Genomic DNA, 16,878 nt, shown 5'->3' on the forward strand with positions numbered 1-16,878 from the left:
CCGGAAGGGACGTCAGAGGGGAGGAGGGGGAGGAGCGGCCCGCCTTCCTTTCCTGTCCTCTCTAGGAAGCCAGCTCGGCGCCTCTTAACCCTTCTCTCTCCCTGCGGAGGAATCCGGGTGTCGCGCAGGCGCAGAGCTGCCCCTTCCGAGGGGGGGAGGGGCAGGGAGGAAGCAGGACCCAGAACCCGGGACTGGGCGCGTGTGCGTGTGAAGGGGGAACCCGTGTCCGGGAGGAGGAGCCCGTCTCTCTGCCTGGGGCTCCGGGGCTGCGAAGAGGCGTCTGGGCGGGGGAGAGGGGGGGTCTGGGGGGGCAGATGGGGGACCCGGGGTGTCTCTTCTCCGGGGGGGGGGCGAGTCTCTCTTAGGGGCCCCTGGGCGGGTCTGGGGGGCTGCGGGGCAGAGAGCCCTGTCCCAGCAAGAGGGGGTCCCGGGGGGGCTGGAGGGGCAGCTGGAGGGGGGAGACATTGCCAGACATGGCTGGGGGGGCCATTCTGTGTTGTCCCATCTGCTGCTTTGTGTCTGTATTTCAGCCATAAATATCCCATGTTCTTCTCTGTTAGTGAAGTCGCCTTGGAAGCAACACAGGAGCAGCCAAGGGGGTTTTCCTAGGAAGCCTTTTATTCCCCTCTGGTGACATTGTTATAAGTTTGTGGGTGCCCAACCCCCATAAAATATCTCAATTTCATAAATGTTGGAATTGGATTTATTATTTTTTTTATAAAATGTTTATTAGGATTTTACAAAAAACATAGGTTTAAAGAGTTAAGAAAATTAGAATAAAGATTAAACATAGACATAAAATGAAAAAAGATAACAAGTAAAATACCAAGAAAAAAAGACCTAGAAGAAAAAAAGAAAATACTAAATACAAGAAACAGATGGCTAGAAAAAAAGAAAAGAAAAGAAATTAAAAATTAAAAAAAAATTAAAAAGAAAAAAGATCCATTTTTTCAATATCTTTAGGCTCGTTAACTTATTTCCTTGACCTCCTCGCACCTCCCCTTTTTGTATTCCCGTTTACAAAATCCTTTCAGCAAATCCTTACCCTCTTTCATTTATCTTTACTCTGTGTCTTAACCTATTATAACTATATATTTTCATCCATATAACTATCTATATTTGCATATTCTTATTCACCTTATTACCAAAACCACTTATTTTCGTTCTAACATCATTTTAACATTCATTAATTTTACAATAAAAAAATTCCTTCCTGTAGCACCTTAAAGACCAACTAAGTTAGTTCTTGGTATAAGCTTTCGTGTGCATGCACACTTCTTCAGATACACTTCTGAAGAAGTGTGCATGCACACGAAAGCTTATACCAAGAACTAACTTAGTTGGTCTTTAAGGTGCTACAGGAAGGAATTTTTTTATTTCGACTATGGCAGACCAACACGGCTACCCATCTGTAACTGGAACCATTAATTTTACAGTATTTCTGGAGATAGTCTTTAAATTTCTTCCAATCTTCTTCCACCAACTCTTCTCCCATGTCTCAGATTCTGCCAGTCATTTCCGCCAGTTCCATATAGTCCATCAGCTTCATCTGCCATTCTTCCCGGGTGGGTAGATCTTGTGTCTTCCAGTACTTTGCAATAAGTATTCTTGCTGCTGTTGTTGCATACATAAAGAAAGTTCTATCCTTCTTTGGCACCAATTGGCCGACTATGCCCAGGATTCAGGAATTGGATTTAGACTTGGGTTGCCAACACCGGGTGCCAGACCCGTGTGGGTTAAATGGTGTGTTTGACGCTCCTCATCCTCTGGAATCAGCATGTCTTCACAGCTCCTTCAACCAGGCAAGGAAGGACGCCTGGATCCAGAATTGGCCCCCACGGTCATTGAGGGCCTCATGGTTGAAACCGTGTTTAGGGGAGACAATCTTACTCGGCTACGAGGGACGCCAGAGAAGAAGGGTTGCCATGTGTCCTCTTTTCCCAGGACACGTCCTCTTTCTCAGGGGTAAAATTTCTGTCCAGGTGGATTTTTTGGTCAAAATGTCTCTGGGCAGACGTTCTGGAGGAGACATAACTGGGGGTGGAAGATTTGCGTTCCTCTTCTCTTCTCCTGCCCCCCCTCAGCAAAACATCTCACAGCTTCTCTAGCCTACATATAGTAGGAGTATTGAAAGTGAGAGTCATCATCACGTCCTCGTTTTTGCTCCTCAAAGTCTGCCCACCCTCCCAGAGAAGGGCAACCAAGGAGATGAAGACTCCATCCTCTTCCTTCTGTGACGGCAGGTTGCTCTTGCTCCTTGTCCGCCTTCCAAAATGAGGAGCAGAATCCTAAAGTTGGAAGGGACCCCAAGGTCCATCTAGGCCAGGGGAGGCAACCTAAGGACCAGGGGCCGGATGCAGCCCAATCGCCTTCTCAATCCGGCCCCCGAGAATCAGCGTGTTTTTGCATGAGTAGAATGTGTCCTTTTACTTAAAATGCAATTCTGGGTTATTTGTGGGGCATAGGAATTGGTTCATTCCCTCCAAAAAATATAGTCCGGCCCCACACAAGGTCTGAGGGACGGTGGACTGGCCCCCGGCTGGAAAAGCTTGCTGACCCCGGATCTAGGGCTGTTTTTAAATGTCCCAACGCTGCCTGGCACTGGTCCCTCCAAATGCTCTTGTCTGGCTGGTCTTTCTTCACCCAGTCATGTCAAGGAGCAGCATGGGGGCTAAAAGGAGGAATAAATGGAGGACAATATCCCACTCCCCCCAGAAAAGCTCTTCTTTCTCTTTCTATGGAGGGTCTAGGCCCCTCTTGAAGGACCTTTGCCTTGCTCCAATCACGTTGTATATTTCCATCCCTTGGGACGGGAGCGAAATATTTGACTTGCCTCATTTTGAAAACTGGCATTTTGAAGCTTGGACCGTTAGGCCTGCACACCATCAGCTTTTACATACCTTACATTTGCTGGGGCAAAATCTCCACCCCCAACATTGCTTGCGGCAGTTCTGTCCTCGCCTTAATCGCCTCCATTTTTAAAGGAAGCATCTCTTTTTCATGGGCCATCTTGGCCTCCCTGTCTCTTTCTTCTTGGGCTCATCTCTCTCTCTCTCTCTCTCTCTCTCTCTTTCTGCCTGTATCTCTGCTAGATGAAGGGCAGCTGCCATTCTGGCCTCTTCTCTTTCTTTCTCTCCTTCAACCTTAGACAATTCCAATCTTCGCCTCATCCTCTCTAATTCAATATATTAGGATGCTCCTCAGACGCAGCAGCTAGGTCATCCTGAGTCTCTCTGGCTTGGTGCTTGCTGGTCATTTTCTGACAGGAATTTTTTCTCTTTTTAATCAAACAACTTCACTCCTTTATTAAACTGGTTGTTCTGTTTCTCTGGGTACGTTTCTGTGTGGGTTTTAACTTCGTATCACGGCTCTTTTCCCCCCAGCACCCTCCCTTGGGCCTGCCCTTCAGGGTTGTCGTTTTGAGACCCCACTTCCTCCCTGGGTTTCCAATTATTACTTTTTCTGGAAGGGACAGAGTATTACTGCTCCCCCTGAGTCTCCTTTGATTTCATCTCCCAAGGTAGAGACTTCAGTTACTGTTTTCAGCCTAAATGAGCAGGAACCTCTTGGAAACATTGCTCTAAAGTGATGAGCTGTTTGAGCTCATCTAACTTTCCTCCCATCTGTCCAGAGCTTGGTCAATTCGGCTACCCAGTTGGGCCTAAGTCTCTCCTGGTTTCCTTTTAATTTCACGAAAGGCGTTTTGGCTTTGTTCTGCAGTCAGTCCAAAGCGCACTTTCACTCTCTCCTTAAATGTGAGGGAATCGGAGGTTTCATCCTGTCTGAGATCTGTGTATATTTCACTCAAAATTCCACATATCTGTGGGCGTAAGTGCAGCACCCAGTTTTCCTCATGAATGTTTAAGTCTGCCAGTCCGCTCAAAACTAAATAGGATCTGTGTGGGTTTTAACTTCCTATCCCACCTCTGCCCCCAATTAATATGCGACGACGCAAGGGCTCTTTCCCCCCCGGCAGCCTTGGGCCCGTTCTCTCTGTCAGCATCGCCCTAGAGCCAGTGCGCCAACTGGACTCATGCACCTCAACCCCGACTGGGCTAGGCGAGCTGGGTAGCACCGCCAGAGACCTCCTTCTCACAGGAAACGGTCACAGTGCTGTGGACTCACAGCTTAGAGCTGAGAGCACCGGATTCACTGTCTCAATAATACAGTCGTTGCGCAGCAGAGTTTTGCAGAGTCTTGCAGAGTATAAACCACTCGGAGAGCAGCTCTGTAGACTATCTTCCTTTTATTCTATAACTACAACTATGATACAAAACTATATACAGAGCTGAATATTCTAAGCATAAATCAATGCTACACTGAGAGTCTGCAGCTGCTCTTAGCAGCAATCTTATCTCTAGGATCTCTAACACTCTCACTTTCTCCGATACACTGACTGACTCTCTCTCTCACACACACACAGATATGTTGCTGGGCAGAATAAGTAGATAGGCAGGACACGCCTCCTCTTCTCTGGAGAGTCAGCAGAGACCATCAGGAGATGATCAGGAGATTCTTGGGTATGGGAGGGGTGAAATCTCCTCATCCTCCCCCATTTCATCCGACCATTTCAAGAATCTTTAACATAACTGCAATTTGCACATACACTCCAAAAGTTGTTCTCTGCTTACAACCTTGGTTAACATATCTGCAGGTATCTCTCTCCCGGCATATAAAACACTTTTACAATACCATTGAATAAGCAGCTTCTGGAAAAATCTTCACACACATTTCTTTCTCTCAAATACAAATTGACATTTCTAATTAGGCAGATTTGAACAAACCACTTTCAGAACTCAAATACACGCTTTCCTTCAAATATCAGGTAAGGAAATAAATAAAGCGTTTTGTGCTACTACTCTCAGCACACTTCATGCTAGGTTTGAAAACCCCACCAGAGTTGCTCGTGACCGCAGTCTTTGCAAACTCTTCAGAAAACCTTTTCGGTGGTACACCCTTGGTTGTTCTCTCGGACCTGCGCAGAACTCTTTGATCCTCTTGTTCTGGTGCTTCCTCCTCTTTGGGAGAATGGGGAGCTAAAGTATATGAAGCTGCTAAGTCTGAGTCAGCGTCAGACTCACCTGAGGCTTTTGGGCTCTGATAATCTGTGCCATCATCTGGAACTACATTGGCATCAGGATTATCACCACCAACAACACTTGCCTCCCTCTTAACTTTCTTTGCCCCTTTTGCACCATCATCACAAATGGGATGATACTGAAAAACGCCAACTTTGTCCCATTGTGGATTGTCATCAATACTCCTGGTCAGCCTTATGGTATTCATGTCTGTGATCAGAACACGATAAGACCCTTTCTCATATCCTAGGAAAACACCATGTTCTCCACGCTTGCTCAGTTTGTCACCCTGCGAGGTGTGCACCCAAACCTCCGAACCAAAAATTTTAAAATGCTTTACACATGGCTTTCTTCCGTGAAGCATCTCATATGGGGTGCAATTTACACTAGACTGGTATCTCCTGTTATACACATGACAGAAAAACGAAAGAGCTTCAGCCCAAAAGGGATTGGGCAGCCCCGAATCATGTAACAGTGTTCTGATTCCTTGCTGCAGGGTCTGGTTTACTCTCTCACATAAACCATTCTGCCAGGGTGATCTGGGCGTGGCGGTCCTATGCTCAATGCCCTGTTCAGAAAGAAAACTCTCAAACTCTTCTGAACAAAACTCTCCACCCCTGTCTGTGAAAAGACAACGTACATTCTCATTATGTACATTTCTGAGCCATTTACAAAACTGGCGAAACTTGGTAAAGGCTTCAGACTTTTTCTGCAGCATATAGATCCAAACATATTTTGAATAGGAGTCTATCAGAACCATGAAAAACCTTGAATTGCCTCTAGAGAGCGCTAGAGGCCCCACTAAGTCTGCATGAATGACTTCATATGGTTTCTTGGCCTCTCTCCCAGACTCTGTACCTTTGGGAGCTTGCCTTGCCTTACTCTCTGCACAAGAAACACATTTCATGTGGTAGGGACATTCTTTCAACTTCATACCCTGAACCATATCAGGCATTTTTGCCACAGCCTGGAAATTCAAATGACCATAAACGCGATGGTAATAATGAATACATTGGTCATGCAACTTCTCATTCTTATCCACAGATAAATTGCAACACTCTTTCTCAGTTGCTTCTGCAGTGCCTGTACCTGAAACAAAAGGCAATTGGTACAACCCATTTACACATTTTGCATACAGAATGAGCTTGCCATCTCTAAGAATTTCACAGCGAGATTTAGCAAACACCACCTTAAACCCTTGACGATCAAGCTGGGAAACACTCAACAAATTGTCCTGAATATCAGGCGCATACAGTACATTCTTAATAGTTGCATTCAGGCTCTTTAAGAACACAGTTCCCTGAGCCACACTCGTGAGAACTGTCCCATCTGCTTGATGAATTTCTTTCTCTTGCTTCTCAAGCTGAACAAAGAGATTCTTATCTTTGGCCACGTGGTTTGAACAGCCAGAGTCGACCACGAAGAAACTCCGCCCACGTTGACTGGAACAGCGAGAGATCAAGGCCTTTGAAGTAGCAGGTGCATGGGAATTTCGTCCTCCTCCCCCTCTGCCTCTGAAGTTTCCCTTCTTCTTTGAAGACTTCTTACACTGGAAACTCAAATGGCCTTGTGCTCCACACGAAAAGCACCGCTTCAATTTCAAAGCTTTAACAGCAGCAGTTTCACTTTCACTTTCCCCTGCTGAAGACTCAGGCACATTTTCAAGCATATTTTTAACAGCACAGTCCCGGCTTTCTTTAACAGCCTGTCTGCAATCCCACTCATTCAAGAGCACGCTAGACACATAATCTTCTGTTAGCCGGTCAGAAGGCATTGTGGAAATCTGGGCAGCCACTCCATCATAAGACTCATCTAGGCTATTGATCATCAGCATTGCAAACACAGCCTCTGAAATAGCCAGGTCTCGCTGAACAAGGTCCTGTCTGAGACGCTTTAATTGAGATAGATGGCTAGGCAAATCACCACCTTTCTCCAACTGCAGCCTGCACAGCTTCTTAAAGAAAATCACACTGGAACCAGCATTCTGCCTCAGATGCATATCTCTCAACTTATGCCAAACAGCTTGTGCAGTCTCTTGACCCTCTAAGTTCACCAGCAAGTGGTCTGAAACACTCAAAACAATTGTCCCTCGGGCTTTCATATCTGCAGCATGCCACTCAGCCCAATCATCATCATCCTTATCTGGAGGGTCATCTTCTATCGTGTGAAATAGCTTCTCCCTCTGTAAAAGCGCTTTCATCTTTACTTGCCAAACTCCATAGGTTTCAGGCGTGAGGAGAGGAAAGGACAGAGCCATCTGGCCAGAATGTGCACAGGCCATGTCTGCTATTACTTAGAGCAAGACACTTCCCTCGTGCAACACAGATAAAGCCTTGACTCCTTCAGCCACTCTCTCCCCCACTCAGAGCGCAATTAACAGGCAAACAGGGATGCTATCTTCTTCCTTTGGCAGTCAGCAACATACCTCCATAAATCAAGCAGCAGCAACAGCAACAGCGGCAGCTTGAACACTCTGCTCCAAAACAGCTCTGCTTCTGGGCACCGCAAATCAGTCCAGCATGCAGCGTCCGTTCCACCGTCCGGCAATCAGCAACAGAAACCTCTGGCGACTGGGACACCTGGGACGCCTGGGATGACTGGAACAACGCCAGGTCAGACGACTGGAACAACGACTGGGCCCATAACCGATGTCAGCATCGCCCTAGAGCCAGTGCGCCAACTGGACTCATGCACCTCAACCCCGACTGGGCTAGGCGAGCTGGGTAGCACCGCCAGAGACCTCCTTCTCACAGGAAACGGTCACAGTGCTGTGGACTCACAGCTTAGAGCTGAGAGCACCGGATTCACTGTCTCAATAATACAGTCGTTGCGCAGCAGAGTTTTGCAGAGTCTTGCAGAGTATAAACCACTCGGAGAGCAGCTCTGTAGAATATCTTCCTTTTATTCTATAACTACAACTATGATACAAAACTATATACAGAGCTGAATATTCTAAGCATAAATCAATGCTACACTGAGAGTCTGCAGCTGCTCTTAGCAGCAATCTTATCTCTAGGATCTCTAACACTCTCACTTTCTCCGATACACTGACTGACTCTCTCTCACACACACACAGATATGTTGCTGGGCAGAATAAGTAGATAGGCAGGACACGCCTCCTCTTCTCTGGAGAGTCAGCAGAGACCATCAGGAGATGATCAGGAGATTCTTGGGTATGGGAGGGGTGAAATCTCCTCATCCTCCCCCATTTCATCCGACCATTTCAAGAATCTTTAACATAACTGCAATTTGCACATACACTCCAAAAGTTGTTCTCTGCTTACAACCTTGGTTAACATATCTGCAGGTATCTCTCTCCCGGCATATAAAACACTTTTACAATACCATTGAATAAGCAGCTTCTGGAAAAATCTTCACACACATTTCTTTCTCTCAAATACAAATTGACATTTCTAATTAGGCAGATTTGAACAAACCACTTTCAGAACTCAAATACACGCTTTCCTTCAAATATCAGGTAAGGAAATAAATAAAGCGTTTTGTGCTACTACTCTCAGCACACTTCATGCTAGGTTTGAAAACCCCACCAGAGTTGCTCGTGACCGCAGTCTTTGCAAACTCTTCAGAAAACCTTTTCGGTGGTACACCCTTGGTTGTTCTCTCGGACCTGCGCAGAACTCTTTGATCCTCTTGTTCTGGTGCTTCCTCCTCTTTGGGAGAATGGGGAGCTAAAGTATATGAAGCTGCTAAGTCTGAGTCAGCGTCAGACTCACCTGAGGCTTTTGGGCTCTGATAATCTGTGCCATCATCTGGAACTACATTGGCATCAGGATTATCACCACCAACAACACTTGCCTCCCTCTTAACTTTCTTTGCCCCTTTTGCACCATCATCACAAATGGGATGATACTGAAAAACGCCAACTTTGTCCCATTGTGGATTGTCATCAATACTCCTGGTCAGCCTTATGGTATTCATGTCTGTGATCAGAACACGATAAGACCCTTTCTCATATCCTAGGAAAACACCATGTTCTCCACGCTTGCTCAGTTTGTCACCCTGCGAGGTGTGCACCCAAACCTCCGAACCAAAAATTTTAAAATGCTTTACACATGGCTTTCTTCCGTGAAGCATCTCATATGGGGTGCAATTTACACTAGACTGGTATCTCCTGTTATACACATGACAGAAAAACGAAAGAGCTTCAGCCCAAAAGGGATTGGGCAGCCCCGAATCATGTAACAGTGTTCTGATTCCTTGCTGCAGGGTCTGGTTTACTCTCTCACATAAACCATTCTGCCAGGGTGATCTGGGCGTGGCGGTCCTATGCTCAATGCCCTGTTCAGAAAGAAAACTCTCAAACTCTTCTGAACAAAACTCTCCACCCCTGTCTGTGAAAAGACAACGTACATTCTCATTATGTACATTTCTGAGCCATTTACAAAACTGGCGAAACTTGGTAAAGGCTTCAGACTTTTTCTGCAGCATATAGATCCAAACATATTTTGAATAGGAGTCTATCAGAACCATGAAAAACCTTGAATTGCCTCTAGAGAGCGCTAGAGGCCCCACTAAGTCTGCATGAATGACTTCATATGGTTTCTTGGCCTCTCTCCCAGACTCTGTACCTTTGGGAGCTTGCCTTGCCTTACTCTCTGCACAAGAAACACATTTCATGTGGTAGGGACATTCTTTCAACTTCATACCCTGAACCATATCAGGCATTTTTGCCACAGCCTGGAAATTCAAATGACCATAAACGCGATGGTAATAATGAATACATTGGTCATGCAACTTCTCATTCTTATCCACAGATAAATTGCAACACTCTTTCTCAGTTGCTTCTGCAGTGCCTGTACCTGAAACAAAAGGCAATTGGTACAACCCATTTACACATTTTGCATACAGAATGAGCTTGCCATCTCTAAGAATTTCACAGCGAGATTTAGCAAACACCACCTTAAACCCTTGACGATCAAGCTGGGAAACACTCAACAAATTGTCCTGAATATCAGGCGCATACAGTACATTCTTAATAGTTGCATTCAGGCTCTTTAAGAACACAGTTCCCTGAGCCACACTCGTGAGAACTGTCCCATCTGCTTGATGAATTTCTTTCTCTTGCTTCTCAAGCTGAACAAAGAGATTCTTATCTTTGGCCACGTGGTTTGAACAGCCAGAGTCGACCACGAAGAAACTCCGCCCACGTTGACTGGAACAGCGAGAGATCAAGGCCTTTGAAGTAGCAGGTGCATGGGAATTTCGTCCTCCTCCCCCTCTGCCTCTGAAGTTTCCCTTCTTCTTTGAAGACTTCTTACACTGGAAACTCAAATGGCCTTGTGCTCCACACGAAAAGCACCGCTTCAATTTCAAAGCTTTAACAGCAGCAGTTTCACTTTCACTTTCCCCTGCTGAAGACTCAGGCACATTTTCAAGCATATTTTTAACAGCACAGTCCCGGCTTTCTTTAACAGCCTGTCTGCAATCCCACTCATTCAAGAGCACGCTAGACACATAATCTTCTGTTAGCCGGTCAGAAGGCATTGTGGAAATCTGGGCAGCCACTCCATCATAAGACTCATCTATAGGCTATTGATCATCAGCATTGCAAACACAGCCTCTGAAATAGCCAGGTCTCGCTGAACAAGGTCCTGTCTGAGACGCTTTAATTGAGATAGATGGCTAGGCAAATCACCACCTTTCTCCAACTGCAGCCTGCACAGCTTCTTAAAGAAAATCACACTGGAACCAGCATTCTGCCTCAGATGCATATCTCTCAACTTATGCCAAACAGCTTGTGCAGTCTCTTGACCCTCTAAGTTCACCAGCAAGTGGTCTGAAACACTCAAAACAATTGTCCCTCGGGCTTTCATATCTGCAGCATGCCACTCAGCCCAATCATCATCATCCTTATCTGGAGGGTCATCTTCTATCGTGTGAAATAGCTTCTCCCTCTGTAAAAGCGCTTTCATCTTTACTTGCCAAACTCCATAGGTTTCAGGCGTGAGGAGAGGAAAGGACAGAGCCATCTGGCCAGAATGTGCACAGGCCATGTCTGCTATTACTTAGAGCAAGACACTTCCCTCGTGCAACACAGATAAAGCCTTGACTCCTTCAGCCACTCTCTCCCCCACTCAGAGCGCAATTAACAGGCAAACAGGGATGCTATCTTCTTCCTTTGGCAGTCAGCAACATACCTCCATAAATCAAGCAGCAGCAACAGCAACAGCGGCAGCTTGAACACTCTGCTCCAAAACAGCTCTGCTTCTGGGCACCGCAAATCAGTCCAGCATGCAGCGTCCGTTCCACCGTCCGGCAATCAGCAACAGAAACCTCTGGCGACTGGGACACCTGGGACGCCTGGGATGACTGGAACAACGCCAGGTCAGACGACTGGAACAACGACTGGGCCCATAACCGATGTCAGCATCGCCCTAGAGCCAGTGCGCCAACTGGACTCATGCACCTCAACCCCGACTGGGCTAGGCGAGCTGGGTAGCACCGCCAGAGACCTCCTTCTCACAGGAAACGGTCACAGTGCTGTGGACTCACAGCTTAGAGCTGAGAGCACCGGATTCACTGTCTCAATAATACAGTCGTTGCGCAGCAGAGTTTTGCAGAGTCTTGCAGAGTATAAACCACTCGGAGAGCAGCTCTGTAGAATATCTTCCTTTTATTCTATAACTACAACTATGATACAAAACTATATACAGAGCTGAATATTCTAAGCATAAATCAATGCTACACTGAGAGTCTGCAGCTGCTCTTAGCAGCAATCTTATCTCTAGGATCTCTAACACTCTCACTTTCTCCGATACACTGACTGACTCTCTCTCACACACACACAGATATGTTGCTGGGCAGAATAAGTAGATAGGCAGGACACGCCTCCTCTTCTCTGGAGAGTCAGCAGAGACCATCAGGAGATGATCAGGAGATTCTTGGGTATGGGAGGGGTGAAATCTCCTCATCCTCCCCCATTTCATCCGACCATTTCAAGAATCTTTAACATAACTGCAATTTGCACATACACTCCAAAAGTTGTTCTCTGCTTACAACCTTGGTTAACATATCTGCAGGTATCTCTCTCCCGGCATATAAAACACTTTTACAATACCATTGAATAAGCAGCTTCTGGAAAAATCTTCACACACATTTCTTTCTCTCAAATACAAATTGACATTTCTAATTAGGCAGATTTGAACAAACCACTTTCAGAACTCAAATACACGCTTTCCTTCAAATATCAGGTAAGGAAATAAATAAAGCGTTTTGTGCTACTACTCTCAGCACACTTCATGCTAGGTTTGAAAACCCCACCAGAGTTGCTCGTGACCGCAGTCTTTGCAAACTCTTCAGAAAACCTTTTCAGTGGTACACCCTTGGTTGTTCTCTCGGACCTGCGCAGAACTCTTTGATCCTCTTGTTCTGGTGCTTCCTCCTCTTTGGGAGAATGGGGAGCTAAAGTATATGAAGCTGCTAAGTCTGAGTCAGCGTCAGACTCACCTGAGGCTTTTGGGCTCTGATAATCTGTGCCATCATCTGGAACTACATGGGCATCAGGATTATCACCACCAACAACACTTGCCTCCCTCTTAACTTTCTTTGCCCCTTTTGCACCATCATCACAAATGGGATGATACTGAAAAACGCCAACTTTGTCCCATTGTGGATTGTCATCAATACTCCTGGTCAGCCTTATGGTATTCATGTCTGTGATCAGAACACGATAAGACCCTTTCTCATATCCTAGGAAAACACCATGTTCTCCACGCTTGCTCAGTTTGTCACCCTGCGAGGTGTGCACCCAAACCTCCGAACCAAAAATTTTAAAATGCTTTACACATGGCTTTCTTCCGTGAAGCATCTCATATGGGGTGCAATTTACACTAGACTGGTATCTCCTGTTATACACATGACAGAAAAACGAAAGAGCTTCAGCCCAAAAGGGATTGGGCAGCCCCGAATCATGTAACAGTGTTCTGATTCCTTGCTGCAGGGTCTGGTTTACTCTCTCACATAAACCATTCTGCCAGGGTGATCTGGGCGTGGCGGTCCTATGCTCAATGCCCTGTTCAGAAAGAAAACTCTCAAACTCTTCTGAACAAAACTCTCCACCCCTGTCTGTGAAAAGACAACGTACATTCTCATTATGTACATTTCTGAGCCATTTACAAAACTGGCGAAACTTGGTAAAGGCTTCAGACTTTTTCTGCAGCATATAGATCCAAACATATTTTGAATAGGAGTCTATCAGAACCATGAAAAACCTTGAATTGCCTCTAGAGAGCGCTAGAGGCCCCACTAAGTCTGCATGAATGACTTCATATGGTTTCTTGGCCTCTCTCCCAGACTCTGTACCTTTGGGAGCTTGCCTTGCCTTACTCTCTGCACAAGAAACACATTTCATGTGGTAGGGACATTCTTTCAACTTCATACCCTGAACCATATCAGGCATTTTTGCCACAGCCTGGAAATTCAAATGACCATAAACGCGATGGTAATAATGAATACATTGGTCATGCAACTTCTCATTCTTATCCACAGATAAATTGCAACACTCTTTCTCAGTTGCTTCTGCAGTGCCTGTACCTGAAACAAAAGGCAATTGGTACAACCCATTTACACATTTTGCATACAGAATGAGCTTGCCATCTCTAAGAATTTCACAGCGAGATTTAGCAAACACCACCTTAAACCCTTGACGATCAAGCTGGGAAACACTCAACAAATTGTCCTGAATATCAGGCGCATACAGTACATTCTTAATAGTTGCATTCAGGCCCTTTAAGAACACAGTTCCCTGAGCCACACTCGTGAGAACTGTCCCATCTGCTTGATGAATTTCTTTCTCTTGCTTCTCAAGCTGAACAAAGAGATTCTTATCTTTGGCCACGTGGTTTGAACAGCCAGAGTCGACCACGAAGAAACTCCGCCCACGTTGACTGGAACAGCGAGAGATCAAGGCCTTTGAAGTAGCAGGTGCATGGGAATTTCGTCCTCCTCCCCCTCTGCCTCTGAAGTTTCCCTTCTTCTTTGAAGACTTCTTACACTGGAAACTCAAATGGCCTTGTGCTCCACACGAAAAGCACCGCTTCAATTTCAAAGCTTTAACAGCAGCAGTTTCACTTTCACTTTCCCCTGCTGAAGACTCAGGCACATTTTCAAGCATATTTTTAACAGCACAGTCCCGGCTTTCTTTAACAGCCTGTCTGCAATCCCACTCATTCAAGAGCACGCTAGACACATAATCTTCTGTTAGCCGGTCAGAAGGCATTGTGGAAATCTGGGCAGCCACTCCATCATAAGACTCATCTAGGCTATTGATCATCAGCATTGCAAACACAGCCTCTGAAATAGCCAGGTCTCGCTGAACAAGGTCCTGTCTGAGACGCTTTAATTGAGATAGATGGCTAGGCAAATCACCACCTTTCTCCAACTGCAGCCTGCACAGCTTCTTAAAGAAAATCACACTGGAACCAGCATTCTGCCTCAGATGCATATCTCTCAACTTATGCCAAACAGCTTGTGCAGTCTCTTGACCCTCTAAGTTCACCAGCAAGTGGTCTGAAACACTCAAAACAATTGTCCCTCGGGCTTTCATATCTGCAGCATGCCACTCAGCCCAATCATCATCATCCTTATCTGGAGGGTCATCTTCTATCGTGTGAAATAGCTTCTCCCTCTGTAAAAGCGCTTTCATCTTTACTTGCCAAACTCCATAGGTTTCAGGCGTGAGGAGAGGAAAGGACAGAGCCATCTGGCCAGAATGTGCACAGGCCATGTCTGCTATTACTTAGAGCAAGACACTTCCCTCGTGCAACACAGATAAAGCCTTGACTCCTTCAGCCACTCTCTCCCCCACTCAGAGCGCAATTAACAGGCAAACAGGGATGCTATCTTCTTCCTTTGGCAGTCAGCAACATACCTCCATAAATCAAGCAGCAGCAACAGCAACAGCGGCAGCTTGAACACTCTGCTCCAAAACAGCTCTGCTTCTGGGCACCGCAAATCAGTCCAGCATGCAGCGTCCGTTCCACCGTCCGGCAATCAGCAACAGAAACCTCTGGCGACTGGGACACCTGGGACGCCTGGGATGACTGGAACAACGCCAGGTCAGACGACTGGAACAACGACTGGGCCCATAACCGATGTCAGCATCGCCCTAGAGCCAGTGCGCCAACTGGACTCATGCACCTCAACCCCGACTGGGCTAGGCGAGCTGGGTAGCACCGCCAGAGACCTCCTTCTCACAGGAAACGGTCACAGTGCTGTGGACTCACAGCTTAGAGCTGAGAGCACCGGATTCACTGTCTCAATAATACAGTCGTTGCGCAGCAGAGTTTTGCAGAGTCTTGCAGAGTATAAACCACTCGGAGAGCAGCTCTGTAGAATATCTTCCTTTTATTCTATAACTACAACTATGATACAAAACTATATACAGAGCTGAATATTCTAAGCATAAATCAATGCTACACTGAGAGTCTGCAGCTGCTCTTAGCAGCAATCTTATCTCTAGGATCTCTAACACTCTCACTTTCTCCGATACACTGACTGACTCTCTCTCACACACACACAGATATGTTGCTGGGCAGAATAAGTAGATAGGCAGGACACGCCTCCTCTTCTCTGGAGAGTCAGCAGAGACCATCAGGAGATGATCAGGAGATTCTTGGGTATGGGAGGGGTAAAATCTCCTCACTCTCTCCTAAATTTAGTGCACCCACCTCACAGAACACAATTTCCACAAATGCCCTCCAACTACCTTAGATTATCTTGTGGGGGACTTGTGTGAGGTAAAACTCACTAATTGGGAGTCTCAGGCAGGATTTCTTCAAATAAACATTAACGATTTTATTTAACAAGGAAGTTTATGACATGAGTGGATAAAACATAGGATATTTCAGATTACAATGTTATTTCCCTTCAAGGTTTTCTCAGTTGTTTCACACTTAAGACTTTGGCTCTTAACAAGGTGGCACTTTCTGCCAGTTACCCTACTCCCAAGGTACTCCAAGCCAAAGACCCAAGGGATCTCTGGTTTGGGAGTCTTCTCTTTCTAGAAGGATCTCTCCCCTCCTGACTGGGATGAGAGCTCAGCAGCCGGTCTCTTTCCAGCTCCTCCTTCTCCTGGCTCAGCCTCCCAGTTCATTCCTGGCCTGATTTACTCTCCCAGTACACCACACACTGTCCTTCCCACTAAGCTCAGAGACTCCTTTCTCTAGCTGGTGATCTTTTCCTCAGAGTGGATGTTTCCACCCAGAATCAGCTCCTCTCACTCCCCATCTTCCCCACCTCCCTCCAAAGCTCCTAGCCATGGGGTCAGATGGGCCCAGGTCTCCCCACTTCAGGGCTCTTAGTCCGTCCACTAAACCACAGTTAGGGCGGGTGTAGGATATTCTCCTAGGTGCCCAAACCTGCCGCTTCTCCATGTTCTTTTCTGATTGATCAAGACGCACGGCAAGGACGTTGTCCGGGTGCTGCCCTGAGCTTCTTGCAGCCTGATGCCAACAAACAGGCGTGTGTGTCCTGCTTGTTTATGGGAAGCAAGACAGGCCCTGTGACTGAAGCTCTTTCCACACTCTTGGCACTGAAATCATTGCCCCCCACTAGGAACTCTTTCATGGATCATGAGTTTGGCCTTCTCAATGAATCTCTTTCCACATTTCAAGCACTGATAGGGTTTCTCCCCTGATGATGACAGAAGCCACTTCAACTTCCTGAATCACTTTGAAGATACATTTAAGAAGGCCTGGGCAGTTTAGAGGAGCCTGAAGAATATATGGGGGGGGGGGGTCTTATCTGCCCTGGAGGATCTTCCTCCCTGCTCAGCACCTTG

At 46.4% G+C, this 16,878-nt stretch overlaps 1 protein-coding gene and 1 long non-coding RNA gene across 2 annotated transcripts in view; one reads left to right on the forward strand and one right to left on the reverse strand.

The window, feature by feature from the left end:
- LOC308484541 overlaps positions 1 to 16,488 on the forward strand; it is a 44,703-nt gene extending 28,215 nt beyond the window's left edge. The window contains exon 3 of the long non-coding RNA XR_013989952.1: positions 16,434 to 16,488. This is a non-coding gene — a long non-coding RNA (uncharacterized lncRNA). The remainder of the gene's footprint in view (positions 1 to 16,433) is intronic.
- Positions 1 to 16,878, reverse strand: part of LOC308484112 (uncharacterized protein) — a 178,249-nt gene that overhangs the window by 62,326 nt on the left and 99,045 nt on the right. The window lies entirely within an intron of this gene.

Source organism: Podarcis pityusensis, assembly GCF_964106645.2.
Source record: "Podarcis pityusensis genome assembly, chromosome: 8".
NCBI classification, from domain to species: domain Eukaryota; kingdom Metazoa; phylum Chordata; class Lepidosauria; order Squamata; family Lacertidae; genus Podarcis; species Podarcis pityusensis.